At 45.0% G+C, this 10325-nt stretch overlaps 1 protein-coding gene and 1 pseudogene across 13 annotated transcripts in view; one reads left to right on the top strand and one right to left on the bottom strand.

Moving 5' to 3' along the window:
• The first annotated feature begins 752 nt into the window (after nucleotides 1-752).
• LOC134808878 (uncharacterized) overlaps nucleotides 753-10325 on the top strand; it is a 30411-nt gene continuing 20838 nt past the window's right edge. For 6 of the 13 annotated variants that reach the window (XR_010152980.1, XR_010152978.1, XR_010152979.1 and 3 more), the window contains exons 1-3: nucleotides 761-926; nucleotides 2301-2389; nucleotides 9297-9354. The gene's annotated coding sequence lies outside the window, so the exon portion shown is untranslated. The other 7 variants (XR_010152983.1, XR_010152977.1, XR_010152986.1 and 4 more) reach the window with 5 other exon arrangements.
• Nucleotides 5205-6202, bottom strand: LOC749714 (ubiquitin-conjugating enzyme E2 S-like; annotated as a pseudogene).

Genomic DNA, 10325 nt, shown 5'->3' with positions numbered 1-10325 from the left:
TAGTGAAATGGTGGTGGCCCCAACTAAGGTAATGCTACTGGGAATAGAGAAAGATGGAAACAATTGAGTTATTTAAGATATAATGAATAGGACTTGGTGATAAATAGATGGTGAGATCAAAGAGTTAAGAATATTCAGGCTCTGGTTTGTGCAAATGAGTGAGTGGGCAGTAATGTCATTCACTGAGAAAAGGAGGGCAGTCTAGACACGAAGCTGGAGGTGGATGGGTTAGTCCTCTAACAGAATTGGAGAGACTGAATAACGCTCCCTTGAAAGAACCACCTTTTAGGATACGTTTAAACTAATGCTTATGTCTGCAAAGAACCTATTGCTTAAATTTGTTACAACAGGTTCAATCTTTTCAACTCATTTTAAATACATGAATTTTAGGATTACAAGTAGTCTGTGGATACAGGAACATCTGACTGAGTGTACAAAGAGGGACCTGCTCTTCCTAAAAACATCCTTCGTATGTTTTGAAAGCAAAAGGATGAGTTCTGGGCGCACAAAATATGGATAAAAGCTATGTATTTTAACGTATCTTACACCGGAGTAATTTGGGTTGAACTCAGCAGCCCTAAGCACTGTGCCACAGGAACTTGCGCAGACAAAGCGCGGGGACGGACCCTGACTCCGGTCCGAGTCTCCGCTGCTCCCTCCCTCCCTTGCCCTGAGGATTAGACACAGGAGATGCTGCCTCATACTCTCGCGAGACGGACGTGGCTCTTCGATCGTCCGATTCTCCCAGCCGCACCACGGGTGCTCCCACCTGCGGAGAACCGGAGTCTGGCGATGCCAAGGCGCTTCTGGGAATTGTAGTTCCGGGCGGGATGAGGGCAGCACGCCTGGCTCCGCTCCTTCTTACGCATGCGCGACTCCGAGCTGGCCAAAGAAGTTCGTCCCCTTTGTGAGGCCCGGGATGGGAGGTGAGTTGCTTGTGGTGATGTCGCTCGTCTCGGCTCGGCCTCGGCGGTGGTTCCCCGGGTCGTTCTGTGCCGAGTCGGGGCTAGAGTGCGCGTTTGTTAAAGGGGCCTCGAGGGCAGACCATGAGCCCTGTCCCTTCTCACTGTGGCCTGATCCTCTCCTCGGGGGACGCGGTTGTGCCACGGGCGGGGTGGTCGCGGGGTCCTGGGCCAGTGCCCCGAGCGCGGCAGAATTTGTCCAAACTCCTGATGCCCCAGCGTCACCTCTTCCAGGCGCCCGGTTCCCCCAGGGACAGCTTCAAGCGGTAGGGACAGACATCTGAGGACCCAGCCTCAGGGATGCTGTCCCCGGGCTTCCAGGCTCCAGCGCCGTAGGACTGAGGCAGACTCCACGGTGAGAAAGAGACCCGATCTAACCCAGGCCTTTCATCAGAGCCCAGGAGGGAAGGCAGGAAGTGGGACCACGAGGCCCGGGGGGCTTCTAACTCGTCTGGCCAGGGAGATCTGAATTGGGGTGAAGAGCAGAATCTCCAGAACAAGGAGGAGGTGGTGATCATGGAGACAGATTTGGCTGAAATGCCTGAGAAAGGAGGTGAGAATTGCGGACGTGTTGAACTTGTAGCGTGGAAGGACGAAATTCCTGCTCCTGAAGGGAAAACGGTTGGCTCAGGGGAGGTGGCTCTTGGCTGGCTGTCTCCATTGTCTTGGGGATGGATGGGCTTTTTAAGTGAGACTGAAGGGCTTGGTATGGGAGCACCGCCCTTTCCATGGCAGCTGGGCACACAGTGGACCCTTCAAAGCTACCCCCAAAATGTGAGTGAAATGTTAACTTCTATGGCAAGAATTCACCTCTTTGGTTGTCAAAAATGTTTTGTTTTACATAGGAGAAAACAGGCATAGTAGTTAATGACTGACTTCCATTCTACCTGACCAGTTTCTTGAAGGTTGTGCTGTGACCTCTTACACCAGAATTCCCCCTGGGGTGGTTGTTAGATTTCTGGATTGTACCCCAGGCTCAACTAATGCTTATTACTTTGAGGTGGGGTCCAGCAATCTACATTATAAATAAGCTTTCAGAGTGAGAACCAACGAGTATAGATTAAGCTGGGAAATTTACTGACATATTCTAATTTCTAGATCAGAGGATGCCGTCTTACAGAATGTGTTATGATTATAGCAACTGAATTCGAGCCCAGAGTAGCAATATTCCCGCATATCCCGGGAAGAGGGTCCTGGGAGGAGGTCGGTTGTTTTGGGGGTACCTTCAGTCTCAGTGTTTGTAGGCAGCACGTATAGTACGTTGAAGCGGTTTTTAGACTTTAAATCTGAGTGGCAAGTTAAGCCTAGGTCTCATCATTACTGCTTTCTTGTCGTTAGCTCTGTCTTCCCAGGATTCTCCCCATTTCCAAGAGAAGAGCACAGAAGAGGGAGAAGTGGCTGCTCTGCGCCTCACGGCCAGATCCCAGGTGAGTGAGTCTGCTGATTATTGGAATTACACCTTGTTTCTTAGAGTACAGATGCACTCCCTTCTTTGTGATGTGGAGTTTCTTTATCCACTAAAGCCCATCTGCAGAGCTGAGTTCTAAATCTAAGAGACTAGTCAGGAGACTAAGACTCAGAAGAAAATGTTTTCTACTTACAACACTGGATGGATTTCTTCCCTATTTAGTGTTTATTGTCCCTCAACAGATAGGTAAGCAGCATTTCCCTTTCTTAGCCTCCTATGCTCATTTCTGTGCTTGGTAATGTGAGAAACTATTTTAAATATAATGTGGTACATACCTCTTAAAACTTGTTTCTCTAGAGGAAACAGCATGTATGTGACTTTAAGTGGCAATATAAGAAAGCACTTAAATGCTGAAGTGATTGTAAAAATAATAAATACTCACATAGTTCAAAGAAATACTGGAAAAGGAAAGCCTATGAAGGCGTAATTTAAAGAGTTACAGTTAGAATCCAGCCCTCTGAGATGATGAAAGCTAAGGTATGATCATGCCTGCAACTTACTTTTATATTGTTGGCCCCTCTCTCCCAAAAGGTAAATATGACAAATATTACGAATGTTTGGCTGGGCGTGGTGGCTCATGCCTGTAATTCCAGCACTTTGGGAGGCCAAGGCAGGTAGATGACTAGGTCAGGAGATTGAGACCATCCTGGCTAACACGGTGAAACCTCGTCTCTACTAAAAACACAAAAAATTAGCCAGGCATGGTGGCACGCACCTGTAGTCCCAGCTAGTCTGGAGGCTGAGGCAGGAGAATCACTTGAACCTAGGAGGTGGAGGTTGCAGTAAGCCGAGATCGCACTGCCTGGGCAATGAGGGAAACTCTGTCTCAAAAAAAAAAAAAAAAAGAATTTTTGAATTTAGGCGGTGATTGTACTATATCAGTGATTATTGCATTCATCTTTCAACTTTTGTATGTTTGAAACTTTTATTAAAAGAAGTTAGGGCTGGGCATGGTGGCTCATGCCTGTAATCCCAGCACTTTGAGAGGCTAAGGCGGGCAGATCACCTGAGGTCAGGAGTTCAAGACCAGCCTGACCAACATGGTGAAACCTCGTCTGTACTTAAAATACAAAAATTAGCTGGGCGTGGTGGCACGCACTTGTAATCCCAGCTACTCCGTAGACTGAGGCATGAGAATCACTTGAACCCAGGAGGCAGAGGTTGCAGTGAGCCCAGATAGGGCTACTGCACTCCAGCCTGGGTGAGAGTGAAACTGTCTCAAAAAAAAAAAAAAAAAAAAAAGTTGAGGAGGAAAAAAGGAGCTTTCCATGATGTGTGGCATACCACAACCCAGAGATTCCTCAATCAGCCTTTCTCTTTGCTTCTGTAATCCAAGGTGTAAAAAGTAGATACTGCACGTTCATAGTGTTTGTAAAAGTCACTTCCTTTATGTACTTGCCTGTCTCCATTGGCTTCTCAACTGTCTTACATTAGTCTTGAAGACTTTATTAGTCAAGAAGCTTTAAGTTGCAGCTGATAAAATCAATTCAAATGGGTCTAAGTGAAAAGAAGTAACTATTGACTAACTGAAAAATCTAGGTCTGGCTACATATAGGGCTCAAACAAGAATGTTAAAACCTAATTCTTCATTTTACTGACCTTTTCTCTCCATGGGTTTTATGGCCAAACAAGTTTTTCTCCTAGTGTTGGCCTCTAACGAGTTTAGGCTTACATCTTCCTGTGTTGAAGGCCAGAGAAAAAGGGCAGATTCTCTTCTAGTCATTCTTGCAGAAGTGCTGGGATTGACTCTAATGGGGTATTAGGCCCATTCCTGGATGAGATATTGGCCAAATTTAAGTGTAATTCTTTATAGAATATACCTACACACACACACACACGCGCGTGCACGCACAAACATCCCACCCGTGAGTCAGAGATGGCGTCAGTACTACCTGAGCTACACAGATTCAAAGTGGCCAGGCATAGTAGCTAGGGGAAAATTAGGGCACTGGTACCAGAAGCATGAATATATATTTCAATACTTTGATATCAGATTCAACACTGTTAACAGCATCAAGGTGATTGAACCGATTATGGAAAAATTTTAAAACTCTCTTTGTTCTTTGTGCATTTTATTAGATTTTTAAAATGCAATATTGGAGCTTTTTTTCTTGTTAGAATTTGCCTGGGCTATTTTTTACCTTTGATTTGTTAGATTTTTAAAAATATTAAAAGTTTTAGTTCTTCAGTGTAATAAAGTGAACAACACAGACATACAGAAATGTAAAGGTAATGCTACTTCCCCCTCAAATTCAGTCCCTGCCTCTCTCTACTATGTATATTTTTTCACATTTTTTGTTGTACTTGCACTACTGTATTCAGACATATGGTATACTATATTTCCTTCCATCTCCCCACCAGTACCCAACCCAGCAATAATATTTTGTTTGGATGGCCTATTCTGTATATAGGATGTGGCTTTTTAAAAAAACCTTTTTATAAGGGAAATTTGCTCATTCACATATAATACATGTGTTTCAAACTTTTCTTGCCATGTGATTTTTATAATTCTGTTTCCTGTGCTTTATTGTTTCCTCTTTTGTAGTTTTCCTGCTGTTTGTGCAATGGTTTGCATTTTTGTTGTTCTGGCTTTTTCTTCTAATTTTTGGGCACTTAATCTCCACTGAATGTTGATTTAGTTATGTATATGCAGATTCTAGGCTAAAGGTCATTTTTCCTCATAATGTCTTTTCTACTTAGGGGCTACTTAGTGATTTTTACATATTATTTTATCTTAAGGGAATAATTCTCATTTCTTTTTTCTTTTTTTTGCTTTTCCAACTTTATTTAGAAAAACAAATCCAGGTCTCAGTGCCCCCTGTACCCTCCCCGACCCCAGCCATAATTTAAATAACTTAGAGACAGAGTTGGAGGGAGGGGACAGGAGAGGTTGGGGTCACGGTGGAAGGAAGAGAGCCCACTACAGCCGCCGCAGCGCCCGCTTCTTGTCCGTCTTTTTCTTGGCCGCCAGCTTCTTATCGCGCTCGCCAGCATGCTTCTTGGCCATGGGACCCTCAGCCCCTCCCAGGCCCCCTGGGGCCCCAGAGTCGGTGGAGGAAGCTGTAGTGCCACTGGCCAGGGCCCGACCGGCTTCCGCCCTGCCGCTGGGCCCGCCGGCGCCCCTGTGGATCTCTGTGAGCAGACGGGCCCGAGCCGCATACTCCTCGTAGTTCTCCAAGAGCAGGCGGCCCGCCTCCTCGTTGAGTGCAGACTCGGGGTTAGGGTGGGTCAGCAGGCACTTGATGGTCAGCAGTACGTGTCAGATGCCCAGCTCAGCTGTCCAGTCCCTCTTGAGCACGTTGACGCAGATCTCGCCATTGGCGCCCACGTTCGGGTGGAAGATCTTGGTCAGGAAGTAGCCCTTGGGTGGGGAGGCAGGGAAGTCCTTCCCCAGCAGGAGTTTCATGCGGAACAGACCTCCAGCATATGGGGTCCCCTCAGGGCCCTCGATGGTGACCTGGAGGTCGGTGAGGGTCCTCCTCGTTGGGAAAGACCTTGATGCCATCGGGTGGGTCTGCGGTCAGTGTCGTCACCTCCTTGTACACCAGGCGGATGATGTGCGGGGGCAGGTTCTCCACGTTGGAGTTCATGGCTGCGGCCGGCTGGGGGCGGGTCCCCCCGGCCCCCTTCCTGCGTTCTTCGGTCCACCGGCCGGGGCGGGGGGCCCAACTGCTGCCGCTGCGGCCCTGGAGAGGCCCCCGCGGCCCCGCTCCGCTCCCCGCTTCCTCCGACGTCCGCCGCGCACAGCGTACACCAACCCGCCGCCCCGGTGCCCGGCAGCACTTAATTCTCTTATTTCTTAAATCTTAGATTATTTTCCGCATAGTAGCTTTACTTTGAGATAATTTTAGACATAAGAAGTGTTGCAAATAGCACAAAGAACTTGTATATGCTTCACCCAGATTTTGCAAAAATTTATATTTTACTTTGCTTTATTATTATTTTTTCAAAATCAGGACATTCACATTGGCATAATACTATAACCTACTGACCTTATTCAGATTTTTCCAGCTGTCTTATTTTTCTCTTTTTAAAATTTCTGCTTTTATATTGTAAATATTTCTGTTTTCCTTTGTTTTTTGTTCTAACTTGATGTTGGCCAGGCTGGTCTTGAACTCCTGACCTCAGGTGATCTGCCCGCCTTGGCCTTCCAAAGTGCTGGGATTACAGGTGCGAGCCACCGTGCCCACCCAGAAAAACTTTATTTTGACATAATTTCATATTTAAAAAGTTTTAAGAGTAGTATAACGAATTCCTATGCTAGGCTCAGTGGCTCATGCCTGTAATCCCAGCACTTTGGGAGGCCAAGGTGGGTGGATCATGAGGTCAGGAGTTTGAGACCACTCTGGTCAACATAGTGAAACTCTGTCTTTACTAAAAGTAGAAAAGTTAGCTGGGCATGGTGGTGTGCTCCTGTAATCCCAGCTCTTTGGGAGGCTGAGGCAGGAGAATCGCTTGAACCTGGGAGGCGGAGGTTGTGGTGAGCTGAGATCGCACCACTACACTCCAACCTGGACAACAGAGCGAGACTCAGTCACACACACACACAAAAAGAATTCCTATATATCTCTCACCTGGATACCTGGGTTCCCCAAATGTTACCATTTCACCACATTTATTTTGTTTTATCCTTCTATGTATATGTACGTATGTGTATACATATATACATGCATGCATGCATAATTTTTTGAACTGTTTGAGAGTGTTACAGACATGATTTCCCTTTACCCCTAAAATTTCAGTGTATGTTTTCTTTCTTTTCTTTTCTTTTCTTTTTTTTTTTTTTTGAGATGGAGTATCACTCTGTCGCCCAGACTGGAGTGCAGTGGCGCAATCTCAGGCTCACTACAACCTCTGCCTGCCGAGTTGGGATTACAGGCACCCACCACCACGCCCGGCTAATTTTTGCATTTTTAGTAGAGATGGGGTTTCACCATGTTGCCCAGGCTGGTCTCGAACTCCTGACCTTAGGTGATCCACCCGCCTCAGCCTCCCAAAGTGCTGGGATTACAGGTGTGAGCCACTGCGCCCAGCCTATTCAGTGTATATTTTCTAAAATCAAGGACAGTATCTTACATAACTATACTAAAATGATCAGAAATAGGAAATTAACTTTGATGCAATTATAACTCTCCTTAGTTTCCTTTAATCTGGAACATTTCCTCAGTCTTTCTTTGACTTTCATGATGTTGACATTTTTGATTAGTACAGGCCAGTTAGTTTGTAGAAATGCTTTGGGTTTAGCTGATGTTTTCTTAGTATTAGATTCAGGTTATGCAATGTTGGCAGGACCATTGAACTGACATTGTGTACTCCTTAATGCATCAGATCAAGAGGTACATGATTATTTATATCTTTGTCCCATTACTTGTGATGTTAACTTCAGTCACATGTATAAGGTGGTGTCTGCCGGTTTTTTCCCTGGTGACATTTTTGCCTTTGTATTTAATAAGTATCTTTTGAGGAGATACTTTGAGATTATTTAAATATCTTCCATCAAACTTTCATGTTCAGTTTTGTTCTTGTTGCTGTTGTTGTTTTTTGAGACGGAGTCTCACTCTGTCGCCCAGGCTGGAGTGCAGTGGCAGGATCTCAGCTCACTGCAACCTCCACCTCCCAGGTTCAAGTGATTCTCCTGCCTCAGCCTCCCGGGTAGCTGGGATTACAGGCAGGCACCACCACACCCAGCTGATTTTTTTAGTTTTAGTAGAGATGGGGTTTTGCCATGTTGGCCGGGCTGGTCTTGAACCCCTGACCTCAGGTGATCTGTCTGCCTTGCCTTCCCAAAGTGCTTGGGATTACAGGCGTGAGCCACTGCGCCCAGCCCACATTCAGTTTTGACATCCATTGATTCTTGCCTGCAACAATTAATTGTGATGTTTGCCAAGTAATTTTTCTTATTCCGTCCTGCCTTCTTCATTTATTACTTGGCATTCTACCGTAATAAAGAACTTTCTCTTCTTCCCCATTTAAAAAATTTATGTATTCATTTATTTATGTCATTGTGGGCTTAGGGATTCTAATACCATTCAATGTGATATAACCCTTTATTATCATTATTTATTTTGATACTCAAATTGTGCCATGTTTTTTACTAGGCCACTGCCAGGTTCATACTGTTTATTTAAGGGTTCTGAAAATACGAAATATGAGCATTCACTAAAATTAGTGAGGGTGATTTAATTGTAGACTATCATTTTTCTACTTATGGGTAAAATGTTAAAGAGTTTTTAATCAAGATTTTTTTTTTAACCTCAGGTCTGGAATCTACAAATATTTCAAAGTTTCTAGATATAAAACCTGGAATTCCAAGGCAGTTCTAGTTTTTAAACATATGTGTGTCACAGAAGAATAAGAATGCTACTAAAAATAGAATCCTGAGGACTTAGTTTTAAAACCTATAATTTTTAGGATCTGTTTTTCATGTTTAAGGGGCTGATGTCTTTTAATTATGGTTAGAAGGAAAGCACAAACTCTCTCATTAGAAGTGGGTTGGGAATAAATACTGTTTTATTTCTTTTTTTTTTTTTTCCTTTTTTTTTGAGACAGAGTCTCGCTCTGTCGCCCAGGCTGGAGTGCAGTGGCGCCATCTCGGCTCACTGCAAGCTCTGCCTCCCGGGTTCACGCCATTCTCCTGCCTCAGCCTCCCGAGTAGCTGGGACTACAGGCGCCCGCCACCACGCCCGGCTAATCTTTTTTTTTTTTTTAGTAGAGACGGGAGTTTCACCGTGTTAGCCAGGATGGTCTTGATCTCCTGACCTGGTGATCCGCCCGCCTCGGCCTCCCAAAGTGTTGGGATTACAGGCGTGAGCCACCGCGCCTGGCCATATTGTTTTATTTCTAATGTTTTCTCTTTTTCTTTACAGGAGGAGAACTATTTATGCAGTTAGAAAGAGAGGGAATATTTATGGAAGACACTGCGTGGTAAGTGAACTTTGTGTGGTTGCAAAGATTCAGGTAATTACAAGCAAAGCCCCATTCCCACTATGGGCAGCCACATGATTCAGTAAATTGATCTGGAGCCAGTCACTCACTCAGGATTTCACGGGCGAGAAGCAGTTTTGGGACTGGGCGGCTATGGAGGTCACATCACTTCTTTGCCCTTAGGCTTGAGTGGAGCGCTCTTCACACCAGTTGTTCCTAGCAGAACCATTCTCATTGCTGCTTTCTTTCCTTGAATTGGTGAGCTGCCTGCCTTGACTGTGGGTGAGTGTGGTTTTCCAGTGAACCTTTATGTGTGGAACAATGGAAATTATCAGAAATCATCTCCTTTTTTTTTTTTTAGGCTTTCTATTTCTCAAGGTGCAGTCTTAGGGAGCTGATAAGCCTGGCATATCATCTGTGGTCTGATTATATAGTCAGGATGGGATTTACCCTCCTATTTCTAAACATGTCATCTGCTTCAAATTAAAAATATGCACATCATTTTGTGAAGCAACAATATTGGATCACAATAAATCAGTTTATCCTACACATTAATTTAATAGAAAACAACACTTAAATGTTTTTTCTACCTTAATTACCAAAACTGCATTCCATTGTTTAATTTCAGGCCTTTTCTAACACGGAAGCTGCATTTAAGAGCCTTAGGGATGAAGTGCCCTTTTGTGGAGGAGGCTCACTGAGCGGTGTTGGAGGCTGTGTTTATGGTCGTGCTGGCTGTGAAACTGCCTCAGTCCTTCCTCTAGGACACACCCTCTCCATCCTGGAATAATCTGCAGGATTGCAACATTGTTAAGCAGCCAGTATTGCGGTGCCTTGTGCTTTTCACATCCAGGCAGGGTTGATTCAGCCCTTTATTCTTTTGAGGTAGATAAATTTGGGTGTCACACAGTTTATAGTTGTGGGCTGGCTGGCTGGAGGGAGGGCAGATACTGTGGGCCTTAGCTGTCTAT

This window comes from Pan troglodytes, chromosome 19, assembly GCF_028858775.2.
Source record: "Pan troglodytes isolate AG18354 chromosome 19, NHGRI_mPanTro3-v2.0_pri, whole genome shotgun sequence".
In the NCBI taxonomy this organism is placed as follows: domain Eukaryota; kingdom Metazoa; phylum Chordata; class Mammalia; order Primates; family Hominidae; genus Pan; species Pan troglodytes.
This window is presented reverse-complemented; position numbering and strand designations above follow the sequence as displayed.